The 17,856-nt window shown below is 34.2% G+C and overlaps 1 long non-coding RNA gene across 1 annotated transcript; it reads left to right on the forward strand.

Annotated features, from left to right (window-relative positions):
- The first annotated feature begins 7,258 nt into the window (after positions 1–7,258).
- LOC127723479 (uncharacterized) lies at positions 7,259–9,205 on the forward strand. The gene is made up of 3 exons (XR_007992089.1): positions 7,259–7,698; positions 8,198–8,285; positions 9,077–9,205. It is a non-coding gene; the product is annotated as an uncharacterized LOC127723479 (long non-coding RNA).
- The last annotated feature ends 8,651 nt before the right edge of the window (positions 9,206–17,856 follow it).

The raw sequence follows: 17,856 nt of genomic DNA on the forward strand, positions 1-17,856 counted from the left end.
TTCTACACTTTACACAAATCTTCCCCATTCCAAACTAAAAGACAAATTGAAAGAGTTGGTATTACTGTGTTTCATTAAAAAGAATGGCGAACGTAGATACAAGTATGTTGTCTTGGGGAGGGATAAATCCTACTTTGTTAAGAATCACTCTGATTCAAACAAATAATTCTCTGAAACTAACATTATTAAGATACTTGATTTCTTGATTGACAACACATTTGTTACGATTGGAGGACGTGTTTTTCAACAGACTGTCGGAATTCCAATGGGAATCAATGGTTCCCCTCTTCTTGCCGACTTGTTTCTTCATTATTATGAGGCTGACATCATACAGGAACTTCTTAGGAAGAAAGATAAGAAGTTAGCAATATCCTTTAACTTTACGTTCCGTTATATAGATGATGTTCTCTCACTAAATGATACAAAATTTGGTGACTATGTTGAACAAATCTATCCCATCGAACTAGAGATAAAGGATACTACAGATACAGTTAAGTCTGCCTCATATCTTGACTTACATCAAGAAATTGACAATGAGGGTCGGTTGAAAACAAAACTTTACGACAAAGGAGATGATTTCAGCTTCCCAATTGTGAACTTTCCATTTCTATGTAGCAACATTCCAGCAGCGCCTGCATACGGAGTATATATCTCCCAATTGATACGATATTCCCGGGCTTGTATTTCCTATCATGATTTCCTTGATAGAGGATTGCTGCTCACAAGGAAGCTATTAAATCAAGAGTTCCAAATGGTGAGTTGAAATCATCCCTTCGTAAATTTTACGGACGCCATCACGAGTTGGTTAACCGTTATGGAATAACCGTTTCACAGATGATATCGGATATGTTCCTTATGTCGTAACTACAATACCCTTCCCTTTTCACGAATGTGACCTACCGAATTAGACTATTTACCGGATTTGTAATAACATAAGCAACACGACGGGTGTCACATGTGGAGAAGGATCTGCTTACCCTTCCGGAGCACCTGAGATCACCCCAGTTTTGGTTGGGTTCGTGTTGCTTAGTATTTAGTTTTCTATGTTGTGTCATCTGTACTATTATTTGTCTGTTTGTCTTTTTATTTTTGGCCATGGTGTTGTCAGTTTGTTTTCGATCTGTGAGTTTGACTGTCCCTCTGGTATCTTTCGTCCCTCTTTTACACAGATGACAAAAGTAGAAATTAAGAAATCGGATAGTGGGGAATTCTCGATTGAAATGTCTGTTCTATAAATTTACCGTTTGTAAATGCATAACTCATCAGAAGATTTACAGTTTTTCTATCCCCGGGCTTAGAAAGCCCTAACTGTATTTGGCACAAGTTTTCGGGATTTTTGGTTTACAAAGCTCATAAACTATGTATTTATTTGGCCTTTTAACTGTTTCGATTCGTTTGCTACTGAGCGTGCGTCTGGCGTACCAAGCTATGATCCTGGTATTAAAATAAATTGAACTAAATGATATCCCATTCATTTACATTTTTACTCAGATCTTCTATGACCATTTTGTCTAAACTACGATGCAAGGCCCATGGCGTATCTCGGACACTTCTTTCTTTTTTCATTCGTAATAACTTTTGGTGAAGGGTTGATTCGGCAAAAATAAACCACATAAAACACTCACAGCCATACTGCAATAATCTGACGTTTGTCAATCATGATTTTATATCATATAGCAAAACAAGAAAGGACTCTGGTCAAGCATGCCCATGTATATGATTTATAACTAAAACAAGAATGTGTCAATATTACACGGATTCCCACTGGCACTATCATTTTCTATGTTCAGTGGGCCGTGAAATTGGGGTCAAAACTATAATTTAGCATTGAAAGTAGAAAGATCATATCATAGGGAACATGTGTACTAAGTTTCAAGTTGATTAGACTTCAACTTCATCAAAAACTACATTGACCACAAACTTTAACCTGAAGCGGGACAGACGGACGAACGACTAACAAACGCACAGACCGAAAAACATAATGCCCATAAATGGGGCATAGAAATGTATAGGAAATTCTGTACCTCTGGCTTAAAGATATAAACATAATTCTATAGATTAAATTAGCTTGTGTTCGAGTGATTGCTTAAAGTCAAAACATCAATAATTCACGTTAACAAATCAAAAGCACGCGCAGACGAGGTAAAAGTGAACTCGTGCTGACGCAACCAGATCAGTACTTGTAAATTGAACAGTCATATCAAATGTTTTAAGAAATTATGAAAAATAATTTTGTATTGTCTATTGTTATAGACTGTATAAAGGGGAGCCATTCAAGCTGTAATCCTGAACCACATCGACATGATATCCGATTGGGTTGTGACAACAATATAACATTTTTTTTTTAAAACATGGGTTTGGAGAAAAATACGTGAAATAGAATATTGACGCTTTTCATAGGTCGGGTAGATTTCATATAATGGCTTCAAGAATAACAGCATTTAATCTACATAAGACTCATCTGTGGCGCTCGAATCAAAACAGTTAGAAGGCCAAATCAAATACGAAGTTGAAGTGCATTATAAGCCGAAAAATTGTGCCAAATACAACTAAGGAAATCCATATATGGAAGTAGACAAACCTAAGAGTTTCGAATAATTCATCATGTTATAAACAATAATGAAGAAAGGATGATAACGACAAAAATCATACCCATATTTCACAAACAAATCAAGTTCATTGGAAATGTTGGAAGTTTAATTCTACTCAATTGAATGTTCCTTCTTGTGCATAATTGTAGACATAAATAATATTTCGGCAAAAAAACGACGTTCTTTTACGTCATAACTGATATCTCAATATATGTACATTAATATCCACCTCAGCACGTACCAAAATTTCCTTGAAACATATATATAAATAGCTAAATATGATTTTGGCACTTGCTTGCGAAAGGTATAAATTTGACGGTCGACAAACTTCAGTTTTCTTCCCGAGTGGAATATATGGACTTGTATATAGAATGTATAAACATGATAAAGCGTCCTCGAGAAGTATTCGATTAAACAACTCTTGAAAACAGAATATATGTATAGTCTAGTGGTAATGATGAGTTTATTATTATAGCTCTTAAGCATATGACATTGTAAGAGTATGCAATTAATTTCAGCCTTCCATGTTTGTAGGCGTGATTAGATATTTCGTAGTTTCTGATCAACGATAACAAATTAACAGCAGGGCCATAAATTATGTGGAGGCATGAAGGCAATTGCCTCCTATTGCCATCCCACCAAAAAAAAATACAAGAGAGAAAAAGACACCAAATAAAAAAATAATGTCTCGTCTTGATACTGGACACTTGATGCTGTCAAGACTAGAATCAGTCAAGACCTTCCAAATGCGAAGAATTATTTTTGAGAATTGTCGGGAATACTACCTAAATTTTGTCAGTGTAAGCAGTTGTCAGACAAATAATAAAAGGATAATTCGATATTAATAATCAAAATGATCAGTAATGTAAGAATGGGCTTTTAGTTTAGAGGTTATAAACAATTTCATTAAAGCAAAAAAAAATATAACGGGAAAAGGCAAACAAGCAGGTTAATGCACGAATTACTGCCTAACTTCGGGTGGGTTAGGGGACACCAAGATCCACTCCTATTCTAATACCTCCTATTTAACAAGTTCTAACTTACGGCCTTGAACAGACGACGGATAAATGCTTAATAATCTTTTTATAAAAAAATAGTGTCTTTGTAATTAGTACCTTAAGCGTTGATACGCATTCGTGAAACTCTAGATGTAGGGATATATAAAAATCGCAGAAAGTATCGTTTTACTTTATCTACCGTAAACAAGAGAGGAGTATGGATGGACCTTTTTTTGGACCTACAACTAATGAAGGTTTTTAGTTTTTCTTAAACATTCATTTTTTATTCATTTTTGGTATGATTTCGATTCGATGAAATGAATTGCGTACTTGTATCTAAAATATAAATAAAAAAAGATGCAAATGCTTGTGAACAAGTTTAAAATTAATCATCTCAGCAACCCTGGATCAACTTTAAACTTCTGTAAAAGTGTAAAGAGAAGGGCAGATAAAAGTTCACATTAAATATTTTTTATCCACAAATGCGGGAGTACTTTCCATGGCAAAAACTGTTCAGTTCAAACGGTGTCCCTGCTTAAACTCAAATCAACAACACATGCGCTTTTAGAATACGTGTACATTGTCAAAGAGTAAAAAAGTCGCTGACTTTAATAACAATAATAAAAAGCATCCTTGTTATATATTTAATAACAATAGTGAGGAATAAACAGCAGCTCACTACGTTTACAACTTATTTGAAAGCTGTCCGTTTCCGATAATTTAAAGAATTCATATACAGATACAAAGATAACAAAAACGCAGTATAAGTCATCATTATCTTTATTTAAGCAATACCAACTATAGCATGTATAGCATGTATAAGAAAGTCTTATTGATATACATAATATTTTATTTGATAATGTCTTGTTGTCAATCTATTTAACGACAAGCTCGAAAACGGTGTCGCCTAGCCCCATTACATGGCCCGACCATACAGTTTTTTCTTTATAAATAAGTGTCTACAAGTTAAGATTATTCACCAACAAATACGTTCAGAAATTTAGAATTTTTATATCAGTTGGTTTATGCGTTGCCTGCATCTTACTATTCCAAATAAAGTACCTTTTTGGTTTATCTTGTTAAGTATCTTTTCAAGATTTAAAACAAGCTCATACTCTGGATGAGCAAAACAACAGGCTCAATTTTGCTATCTAGCTGGTCTTCAAACTGTTTTGATTAGAGCGCCACTTAAAAGTCTTATGTAAACGAAATGCTCGACTGGCTTACCAAATCATAAGCCTGGTATCTTTTGTATCTTTCAGAGTTTGGGAGAATAATACCGGCGACAAATTACGTACAATCCTCTGGTTTTGTATCGAATAGACTTAATTCACTTCATTCACAGAAGGGCTGTATAATTGCCTTATACTATTTGGTGTTTTAAGATGAAATAATTGCTAAATGGTTTGACAGCGTTAAACAAGTTCCTTTAAGGATAAAGAATACTTGTCTAAAGTAGATGTTTATTTGATGTCTTTGATTAATATTCCTATTCCTTCTTTTTTATTTGTTGGCAGTTGGGCTCGCAAATGTTGGAAATCTAAATGAAATTAAAATTTATTAACATAGAAAATCAACAAAGTCACAATAACACAAACATTACGGCAAATCACCTTTGTACCTGGTGAAAATTTTAGAATTTAAAATGTGAAACATAGGTCATACTCCCTGCAGTAGTTGTAGTTTTTATTTTGATACACTTTGTCTACATATAGTTTGATCAGAAGATGAGATCTTCGATCCGATCGTTGTTCTCAATTTTAAACAGCTTGACTACACTGTCTCGTAAAGATTGATGGTGTATATATGACCATTGGTGATCGAATGTTGACATCTTTTTATGCAGTAGGGTAGCCATACCTTCAAACGTCGAGAAATTGGGATTGACTTTCTGTTGTGAGAAGCCTATAGATAGAAACAAAACCACGCACCCCCCCCCCTTTCCCAAAAAAAAGACGAAACGAAACAATATTTCCACTTAAGTAAAGATTAAAGATGCTTACCAATTCAAATAACATGATCCCACATTATTTGGAGTTCGATCATGGGATTCGTAATATTTTATGATCATGATTATCTGTAGATAGTTGATCAAGTGTTTACATGTTTTAGCCATGGTGTTGTCAGTTTAGTTTCGACTTATGAGTTTAAATGTCCCTCTGGTATCTTTCGCCTCTCTTTTTCATTTATTCCGCTTGAGCTGAGCTTGCAATGGTTCATATTTGTTATGATGTCTTTATATGAATTAAGAAGTCACAGTACAGCGTAACTTTCTGATCAGAAACTCTCAACTAAGGGTAATCAACGAATTTATTTTTTTTTTCATTTTTATTTTTAAGCCATGTTATTCCTGTGATTTGTCTTTTGTATCCGAAACACACAAAGAATACCTCATAGGAATATATGATTCTAACTTTTTTGGAATAAGTGGACAAATGGCTTCCAGTAAGAAATATGATTAGTTACTAAATATCCTCGCACATGGTCATCATTTGTCGTTCTGGCACACATGAAGCAGTATCTGCTTACCCTTCCGGATCACCTGAGATCACCCACAGTTTTTTGGTGGTGTTCGTGTTGCTCTCTCTGTCTTTGATTTTCTATTTTGTGCTTGTGTACTGTTTACTGCTAAACTAAAAAAATGTCACATTGTGTAATTCCATAATTTTCTGTTGATAACGACAACAACCTTCACTAAAATAAAATATTTAACAAAATTCAGTTGAACATTTCTTGATAATCTAGTTAAACAAATTATATGAGTGAAATCCTTAAGAGTAAGTTAATAGTAAATGACTCCAATTGCCACGAAACCATGACAGTCGCCACTGTTCCTACAAAGAGGTAATTCGACAAAGAATACCTCATAGAACTATTTTATTCTAACTTTTTTGGGGATAAGTGGACAAATGTCTTCCAGTAAGAATTATGATTAGTTACTAAATATCCTCGCAAATGGTCATCATTTGTTATTCTGTCACACATGAAGCGGAATCTGCTTACACTTCCAGAGCACCTGAGACCACTCACAGTTTTTGGTGGTGTTCGTGTTGCTCAGTATTTGGTTTTCTATGTTGTGTTCGTGTACTGCTATTTGTCTGTTTATTTGTTTCAATTTTTTAGCCATGGCGTTGTCAGTTTATTTTTAACTTATGAGTTTGAATGTCCCTTTGGAATCTTTTGCCTCTCTTTTAAAAATTATAGACAGAATTTTGCACAAAAACAAATTTACCAATTCAATTTCCTTTAAACCTTAAAGAGTGAGTGACAAAATTACAGGTTTATAGTTTTCAACATATGAAAATAAGACATAGCGATAAATCTATCACAAAAAGTCAATAAAGTTTGATTTTCTACATCAAACGTACCCCAAACGGCACACAACGTCATTTCAACGTTGAAATGTGGTTGATATTTCGTCATGACGTTGCTTCAACGTTGTTTCAACGTTGTAACAGCAACGTCGAAGTTATGTTGCAGAAAGTAAGTTGATTCAACGTTGAATTTTAGTTGAATTTTCAATGTTGAAGTTAGGTTGAAATAAATATGTTGTTTCAACGTTAAATGTTGGTTGACATGTCGACGATGGAGGTTGGTCCAGAAAAACAAATTGTATGCATCGGTGTAAAAAATTATCTACCATCAGCGTTAAAGGCGAATCATTATAGTTGTACATCCTTTGTTATTGTATCAACAAAAGTTCATAAATAAGGATTTTGCTATGAAAAATTGTAATCAATGTTTCCTTTCATTTTTTTTGGTACAATATCTAGTAAAATTAGGAATATTCCAAAACCGGGACGTTTATCAAAATCATAAAAGTGTACAAATTTTAATTATCATTCATCGAAATATGCTACTAACTAATTTGTTATTATCCGGAAATATTTTAATCAAAGATAAGACACAGCATGTGAAAGTGCGGCATCTACACAACTGATACACGAGGATTAGCACTCCCAATAATCTATTGATAAAATTATCACGTGACATGATGCTGATTAATGTATGACCACACGTGTGTGACCGCCTTTTTCAAACGCGGAAATTGTATAATTTTCCTGGACAATATTTAGGACCGTTTTCAGCAAAGAAGAATTCATACCAATGTAAGTGTTTCATTAAATTATTATCCGTTGCTGTATTAATTGTCTTTTAATGCTTGTGTGATGTTAACATTGCATGGGAGATTATAAATGCACAAACGTACGTGTATATTTTGAAAATCTCGCCATAGTGTATGTTGTAAAGATAACATTACTGACTTCAGTGTGTACATCGTCTTTTTTGTTGTACGTTCAAATTTATGACTGCACTTCTATATAAATATGTACTACAATCTGGAAACACCATACTCAGCCTACATACAGCTCATTTTAGTTATTTACTGCTGATTTGTTAAAGAAAAGGAACTTTTGCGAAGTAAGATTATCATCTCCCCCTTTTTTATCTAAAATTTTAACCCGTCATCCATAATCACACTATTTTAATTATTGTCAACTATGCTCTGAAATTTTTAATAATTTCTTTTTACTCTTCAATCGAATTTTACAAATTTAAAATATTACTTGGCGATGATGATCGATGTTATTCTTATTTTTTGCACAGGTATTAGAGACAGAACAGTAACTTAGGAAAGGGACAGATCAGTAACTTAGGAAAGAAAGATTTAAGGATAAAGGTAATAGCTGTCAAGGTATGTATTTTTTTAAGATTTTTAAGATTTTTGATTATCAATAATCAGTATGTATGTTGGATTGCCTGTGTTGTTTGTGTGAACTTTGTGATTTGAATTGATTTATATGCTCTATATGGGCCCTTTAATTAGGAATACTAGTAAAGACATTTGATTTGATTTTATTTTATTTGGATTAATATTTTTTTAATGCATATCAAATTTAAAACATAACCTCTGCAATCAATAAGAAAGGTGGTATTGTTACAATAGATCCTGGTGTTCGAGATGGTTGGCATTGTTACAATAGATCTTGGTATTCAAGATGGATGGCATTGTTACAATAGATCCTGGTGCTCGAAATAGGTGGCATTGTAACAATAGATCCTGGTGCTTGAGATGGGTGGCATTTTAACAATAGATCCTTGTGCTCGAGATGGGTGGCATTGTAACAATATATCCTAGTGCTCGAGATGGGTGGCATTGTTACAATAGATCCTGGTGCTCGAGATGGGTGACATTTTAACAATAGATCCTGGTGCTCGAGATGGGTGACATTGTTACAATAGGTCCTGGTGCTCGAGATGGGTGGCATTGTTACAATAGGTCCTGGTGCTTGAGATAGGCGGCATTGCTACATTGTACATGTACAGGAGCGAAAAAAATGGTAAAAACGGATCCGCTATTATATAAACCAGTAAATTATTTTTAAAAAAACCTGGCCTATATAACATTTTATTCCCTGCCTTTGACGTTCTACGTAAGTGCTAAGTCATGTTTACAAAATATTATTTGTGTTTGTTTTTTTTCAGGAAGAGTAATGGAGGCCTACACAAAGATAACAGAAGCTGAATTAAAGAAGGATTGTGCACCAGAAATGGTTGGAGGAGTTTAGAGACTACAATTCATTTTCACGAAAATAATAAAAATTGATTAAGAGATTATTTGTATTCATTTACCAGATCACCTTTTGGCTATATTTAATTTAGCTTTTGTCATAACTTGACATCTGTTGTACTGTTTTTTTTTCAAATCTTGCTGATTTCCTCTGTAGAGTCATGTGGCTTCAATATCTTGTGTGGTTACTAACTATTATAGATATAGGAAGATGTGGTATGATTTCCAATGAGACAAATATCCACCAGAGTCTTATTGACGTGGAGGTCACTAAACGGACTTCAACAATAAGCACACACCACACCGTATAGACCGCAATAGAAGACCCGGACACAATACACCCTTCAATAATCAATTCAAACGAGAAAAACCAACCGCCTAAATTTGAAACGACAAACACATGTGACAGATGAACCAACAACAAGCAACGCATTGCTTATTTCAACATGAAAGAATGTTGTTGCAATATTAGGGTAACGTTGTTTCAATGTTAAGTTTCAACATATATTCAATCAAAAATCAACGTTGATACAATGTTGAAAATATAACGTTGTTTCGACGTCAGATATTCAAAGTTGTGTCAACTTTCTAAACCAACCGTTATTTCAACGTCTTTTCAACATTACAGATCAACGTTAATTCAACGTTGTTTCAACGTTGAAATGCCTGCTGGGGTAACTACTTCATATATATATAAAATTGAGAATAGAAATGGGGAATGTGTCAAAGAGACAACAACCCGACCATAGAACAGACAACAGCAGAAGGTCACCAACAGGTCTTCAATGCAGCGAGAAATTCCCGCACCCGGAGGCGTCCTTCAGCTGGCCCCTAAACAAATATATATACTAGTTCAGTGATAATGAAAGCCATACTAAACTCCAAATTGTACACAAGAAACTAAAATTAAAAATAATACAAGACTGACGAAGGCTAGAGGCTCCTGATTGGGACAGGCGCAAAAAATGCGGCGGGGTTAAACATGTTTATGAGATCTCAAACCTCCCCCTATACCTCTGGCCAATGTAGAAAAGTAAACGCATAACAATACGCACATTAAAATTCAGTTCAAGAGAAGTCCGAGTCTGATGTCAGAAGATGTAACCAAAGAAAATAAACAAAATGACATATATATATATAGTACGAGAGCAATTATTTTTATTACAGTTTTTGCGCGTCTGCTGAACCAAATTATATGGTATTTTTCATGACTAGACGTACACGTAGTACACTCAGTTACTATATATTAGTAACACCTGTAACATTTTTGTCCTTCTTATATGGTAATGTTCGACCGATCTGTTTTGCTACTTCCTCCATTATTTTATGAACCATCTCAGAATCTTTATGTGTATAGTGGGAATATTCAGATTTACCTAAACAAGTAAAATACGAGTTATTAATCATAAACAAAAGCATACATGTAAACGGGTACACTAAACGATATAAAAACCATCAGACAAATGTATGTGTCGGTTCATGCAACAAGCATCAGAAGGTGTCTGTAATTCGTGCACATCCGTTAAACAAATATAGGTATCAATAAACTATGAAATTGAGAATGGAAATGGGGAATATGTCAAAGAGACAACAACCCGGCCAAAGAGCAGATAACAGCCGAAGTCCACCAATGGGTCTTCAACGCAGCGAGAAAATCCCGCACCCAGAGGTGGTCCTCAGCTGGCCCCTAAATAAAAATGTGTACTAGTTCAGTGAAAATAGACGCCATACTAAACTCCAAAACATATAATGAACTAAAATTAAAAAACATACAAGACTAACAAAGGCCAGAGGCTCCTGAATTGGGACAGGCGCAAAAACGCGGCGGGGTTAAACATGTTTTGTCAGATCTCAATCCTCCCCCTATACCTCTAACCAATGTAGAATAAAGAAACACACAGCGATACGCACAGTAAAACTCAGTTTAAAAGAAGTCCGAGTCCGATGTCAGAATAGATAACGAAAGAAACTAAGCAAAATGACAATGATACATAAATTAACAAAGGACTACTAGCAGTTACTGACATGCCAGCTCCAGACCTCAATTAAACTGATTGAAAGATTATGTCTTCATCATATGAAAATCAAGTACAATCCCTCCTGTTAGGGGTTTGGTATCATACCATCATAAAATATATGAGAAGAACATTACCCGTATCATGCCAACAACTGGTTTTAGAATAAATGTGTTTATTTCCGATGCAAAGACCCTATAAGTGAATCAATATTAATACCAAAATATGCAATCCTTAATGACTTGACAACAGTATCGTAACTATATCCCTTCCGGAATGTCTGTTTAAAGGTTTGGTTAGCTTTTGAGATGAATGCCGACATTTTTGTGCTTTGTAAACTAGTTTATGTCACAAACTTGAAACACGTATATGTATTGGTGTGCCAGTTCATGCAACAATTGTTTAACAAATATGAGTACCGTTGCATCAGTTCTAATAACAACCGTCAAACAAATGTATAATGTCAGCAGTTCATGAAGCAACCGTCAAACTGATGTATCGTTGCATTAGCTCGTGTAACAGCTATGAAACAAATATGTGTTTTGATGCATCAATTCATGTAACAACCGTCATACAAATATATGTATCGGTGGACCAGTTCTTGTGATCACCGCAAAACAAATATCTGAAATGTTGCATCAGTTCATTTGACGACCATCAATCCAATGTACTTTGTCAGTCAGAGCTAACTTTGACTGAATTACTGTATAGATGGTTCTTCACCTATATTCCTCACTATACTATTGGTCCAAAAAGCCAGTTTAGGCTGTCATTTATGCAGATAGTACAGGTACGGGCCTTTGTTAACTAACAATAACCAAGGTCATTATATGGGCATCTAGTCTAACATGATTCAATACTGATATTTCATACTGAGCGGGCAATGAAAACCAACAGGTCAAAGAAAAACAGACAACACTTTCACGAACTAAAGAAAAACGACAAAAAGACGAACATCCCACAACACGTTATACAAAAAGGCGAAACATGGAACATCACGAACCCATTAAAACGGACCGCATGTCCTCCGTAAGAATAAGCAATACCCGCTCCATAACAACACACGCATATATTCTTATAAAGATTCAACTCTCTGTGACAAAGTTGACCTAATATATGGTTATGACTATTCTTTTTGTATACTTTTTTTATCCTGTAGTCTCACATGTATTTATCCATACTTTGCTTTAATTTTTTGATGTTCAGCCTTCCTCATAAATGTTAATTTAGAAACGCTTCGGAAGCACTTAATGCTTAATGTTTTGATAGTTATTCTTATCTTATATATCCGTGTCCAAGACGCCATGTAAAAATCAGAGTCTATGTAATCTGTTGTTTTGCTTGCCTCTATTCTTTAACTTCAAGCAATACCACATGTTTTTTAAACAAAAAGCTTTAGAGTTACTGATCAGTTTAGCATTTCATTCCAAGTGAAATCGTTTTCATGGAATCATTGCTCCGTTACGTCTGCGGGTGTGATTATTAGTTTTATTTGCAATACATGTTACATTGATTGGAAATGGTTTTGGGAGCAACTGAAGGAAAGTAAGTTGACTGTCTCTATTTGATACATATCAACAAATTATTACGTTAACTACTTCTTTTTATATCAATGACAACATATGAATTTATTTCAAATTCATTATCGTACAAACTTAGTATAATTGGGTTGTTTAAGAGTTGTAAAGCTGGTTATGTCTGAAATTTCATAAAACATACCGCTTTTTATGCATTTTCTTACTTCCTCTGCTTCATAACACAAGCCACCACTGTTAGGATAATTGAATGGTACAGGACCAACGGGTATTTCGTTTGTTTCCTTTCCGGATGGTAATTTAACTTCCTCTGGACACCAGAAATGATCGTTTATCTAAATCAAGTACAACATACATGATTTTACAACTGAATGAATCTCTAATAACTTTTTGTTTCGATAACGTTATCAGCGTTTTTTTTGGTAAGATAGTTAAAAGCTGATTATTAGATAGATGTTTTTAATGAATATAATTCAAACATAAACTAAATTATCGACGATAAACCAAGCTTTGTATCATTTTCTGTTTAAAACTAAGTCGATTGTTTGATGTCTTTCGGCTTTTATGGTAAAGAATCACTAATTCGGATCTGGTCATGAGTAAAATTGAGAATGGAAATGGAGAATGTGTCAAAGAGACAACAACCCGACCATAGAGTAGACAACAGCCGAAGGCCACCAATGGGTCTTCAGTGCAGCGAGAAACTCCCGCACCTAAACAAATATGTATACTAGTTCAGTGATAATGGAATATGTAGCATACATTGTACAACATGTACAAGAAAGAAGAACATAATTATGTTTAACAAAATAGTTTCTACGCATAATTTAGTAAATAAGTAAAATATTTTGATAATTTTGGTATCAAATGAAAGCTTGAAGACGACTATGGATCACTGTAGAACCCTTGTTGAAAGTTTCCTTTAAACATTAAAAAGATGTATAAAATCAAAATTGGAGGGCACATTTGTCCAGAAAAGAAGTACCTGTTGTCTACTTCCAATCTTACGGGCACCAGTGCGCTCTAATATTCAATTGAAGGCATGTTGAATTTTTCAGCAAAGCCTGAATACGGTTAAGATTAAACAAGAAATGACCGGAGAATTTAACATAGGAAGCATCGATGCTATGAATTTGTGGTTTTATTCTTTATTGCGTTTGTTCCATTTTCAATAGATAAATAACTTTTCATATCCTTTTATTTTTATTTTGATTTTATGATTTTATATAATTTGAGTTTTGATGATTTAGGTATTGGTTGTTAGGACTTTCTCGTGTGACAACAAGAACCACAACGAGAACTTTAAATCAAAGGCTCATTATACTGAGAGTGTCTCGCTCTATACATGTTTAAATGCCATTGCTTAAACTCTTTCCATAACTTGCTTATTGCAAGCATAATTTACCGCCCTTCCGACTCAAAAGGCTAACATTGTTACAACTTCCTATTTGCTCATTGTTTAATGTGTTTCTCCCGTGGATTTGAATAAAATGTATACCACTTTACATTAATGAAATAACAATCTGTCAAACTGCTCATCTGTACAAAAAAAATGCCGTGCTATAAGATCAAGCAAAATTGACAATGTTTAACATCTTTAAAAATATTTGTTCTGTAAAAACCACTAAACCAAAATGAAAAGAGGCTAGTCGTTATCATTCTAAACTTTTCTATGCTGTTCTTACTTCAAAAGATAAAAAGTAAATAATTATGAAAATCCTACAATAAATCAACAAATAGCTTATACATTATATGAAATTACACATTTTATGTTCTCCTTGATGAATATTGTCATTTGAACATCCAAATAAACATTCAGTTCTATTATCTTTTATATATGTAACGAATACAACAAATGGGGAAGAGAGATCGCGCTAAAACTTGAAGTCTTACGCATTTAGCATGGCATAAAATTGAGGATGGAAATGGGGAATGTGTCAAAGAGACAACAACCCGACCATAGAGCAGACAATTGAAGGCCACCAATGGGTCTTCAATGCAGCGAGAACTCCCGCACCCGGAGGCGTCCTTCAGCTGGCACCTAAACAAATATGTATACTAGTTCAGTGATAATGAACGTCATACTAAACTCCAAATTATACACAAGAAACTAAAATTAAAAATGATACAAGACTAACAAAGGCCAGAGGCTCCTGACTTGGGACAGTCGCACAAATGCGGCGGGGTTAAACATGTTTTTTGAGATCTCAACCCTCCCCCTATTACTCTAGCCAATGTAGAAAAAACAAACGCACAACAGTACGCACAGTAAAACTCCGTTTAAGAGAAGTCCGAGTCCGATGTCAGAATAGGAAACAAAAGAAAATAAACAAAATGACAATAATACATAAATAACAACAGACTACTAGCTGTTACTGACATGCCAGCTCCAGACCTCAATTAAACTGATTGAAAGATTATGTCTTCATCATATGAATATCAGGCACAATCCCTCCTGTTAGGGGTTTAGTATTATACCATCATAAAATATATGAGAAGAACATAACCCGTGTCATGCCAACAACTGGTTTTAGAATAAATATGTTTAATTCCGATGCAAAGACCCTATAAGTGAATCAATATTAAAGCCACAATATGCAATCTTTAATGACCTGACAACAATATCGTAACTATATCCCTTCTTAATAAGTCTGTTTAAAGGTTTTGTTAGCTTTTGAGGTGAATACTGACATTTTTGTGCTTTGTAAAGAATATTACCATAAAAGATTGGATGTGAAATACCCGAACGTATAAGATGTCTGCATGTTGAGTTATATTTACGAATGATGTCCTTATACCGATGATAGAATTTAGTAAATGTTTTGACAAGTTTATGATATCGAAAACCCTGGTGTAATAATTTTTCAGTAATACATAAATTTCTCTCGCTAAAATCTAATACGTTGTTACATACACGAGCGAATCGTACAAGTTGAGATATATAAACACCATAAGATGGTGACAAGGGAACGTCACCATCTAAAAATGTATAACTAACGATAGGAAATGAAAAATCATCTCTTTTATCATAAATTTTTGTATTAAGCTTCCCGTTAATGATATAGATATCAAGATCGAGGAAAGGACAGTGGTCATTGTTAGTATTAGCTTTATTTAAAGTAAGTTCAACAGGATAAATTTCTTTAGTATACATACTGAAGTCGTCATTATTGAGAGCCAATATATCATATCATCCAAATATCTAAAAGTATTGTTAAATTTTTGTATCAGATGTTGTTTCGATGGGTCTTTGCTGGTTTTAGTCATAAATTGTAACTCATAACAATACAAAAACAGGTCCGCAATTAATGATGCACAGTTAGTCCCCATTGGAATTCCGATAACTTGACGATATACGGAATCTCCAAAGCGAACAAAAATGTTATCAAGTAAAAATTCAAGGGCAGATATAGTATCAAAGCATGTCCAATTGACATAGTTCTTTTGTTTGTTGCTACTAAAAAATGACCTAAAAGAGTTTGAACATATGTATTCGCATTCCGACTTTTTAAATGCCCATCTAATTAGGTGTGTGAATATGAGGCAAAGTGGTATATAGGGTAGAAAAATCAAAACTTTGAACAGATTCAAAATCACCAATATATGCATGCAATTTATCAAGTACTTCCAACGAGTTTTGACACTCCAAAAGTAGTTAATTCCACTATTTTCAAAGGCCTTATTTGAACAATTTATTATCTGGTTTTTGATTGTACCAAGTGTACTAGTAAGTAGAATAGACAATTTAGTAGTGGAACAATGACTTGAAGACGAAATAAATCTATATTTGTAAGGTGATTTGTGTAGCTTCGGAAGCCAGTACATAGTTGGGACTTTCATTGTATTTGGTTCTGCTTGTAAAGAAGTAGCTAATAGTTTATGTTTGTTACAGATATCGTTTTCTGAAAATGAAGTCAGTTGGAATGTCGGCGAATTTGTGATTTCCTTTTGCAGAACCTCAATGTAAAATTTACGTCAAACTATAATGATATTATTAGCAGCTTTATCAGCCGGGACAAAATCAAATTCCTTGGCTAGTTCTTTTAGTTTATGTTTAATATGAGAAATAGGATTTTTATGGTTGTTGTTAAGAGTAAAATGTTCTTTAAAATGTTGTATACGTATATCAACTATCTTCATTACTGAATTAAAAAAAAAGAGTCCAAAGATTTTTTGTCAGTTTTTTGCCGTTTTATCCATTTCAAACAGTAAGCACGAAGTGAGTCGTGGATGATATTACGACACTCATTCCAATTAATAATTGGCGGGGGACGATATTTAGGTCCTTTACTGAGGAATGATTTTAGCTCTCGGTCGCGAACGATGTTAAGGTCTCCTGTTATAACATGGGAAATGGGGCCATAAGTGTATTCGGAATTACTACAATTAGATGACGTAGGTGTATTTTCACTGATATTTACATCTTTGCAGACTTGGCTATAATTAAACACAAATTTTCGGGTAGATTTCTTGTAAATATAACAAATAAGAGGGAGTTCAGTATTATCAAAATATCCAGAAATTTGTTCTTTAACAGAATAGTTTGATATTTACACCTACGAGGGTGGTAATGGGGGTACCTTCATGACGAATAACTGTAAAAAACGGTAATTTTTGGTGCATGACGATAAAACGAATACTTTCTTCAAGACGATAAAAAAAATCCGTAAAGGGCATTCACACCCTCACCTATGCGTAGGAACTTTTTTGTGTTAAATATGTACTATTTTCTGGTATGTTCTTTTTGACCCGGCCCTAGTTAGTGGTGTTAAATATTTTTTTGTATTAATCTCTCTCTCTCTCTCTCTCTCTCTCTCTCTCTCTCTCTCTCTCAAGTTCCGTATGTCACTTAACGTACCTCAATTGAACCATTGGTACCATGTATTGAAGCACAGTTTGTGTCACTTTTAACTTTTGATGAGTACATCAGACACGCCTTTTGACCTTTGCTGTATGATAAAATTATACAGCCATCAATGTCATGACCTGGAACGAAATTGTTAATCATCATCTTACCCATCTGCCTTATACATTAGAGTATCATGGTAAACAAAACTCATTAGATATACCAGGCTTATAATTGTATACGCCAGACGCGCGTTTCGTCTTTTAAAGACTCAGAGACGCTTGATTTAAAAACGTTAA

The sequence above is a fragment of the Mytilus californianus genome, unplaced genomic scaffold (assembly GCF_021869535.1).
Source record: "Mytilus californianus isolate M0D057914Y unplaced genomic scaffold, xbMytCali1.0.p SCAF_13, whole genome shotgun sequence".
In the NCBI taxonomy this organism is placed as follows: domain Eukaryota; kingdom Metazoa; phylum Mollusca; class Bivalvia; order Mytilida; family Mytilidae; genus Mytilus; species Mytilus californianus.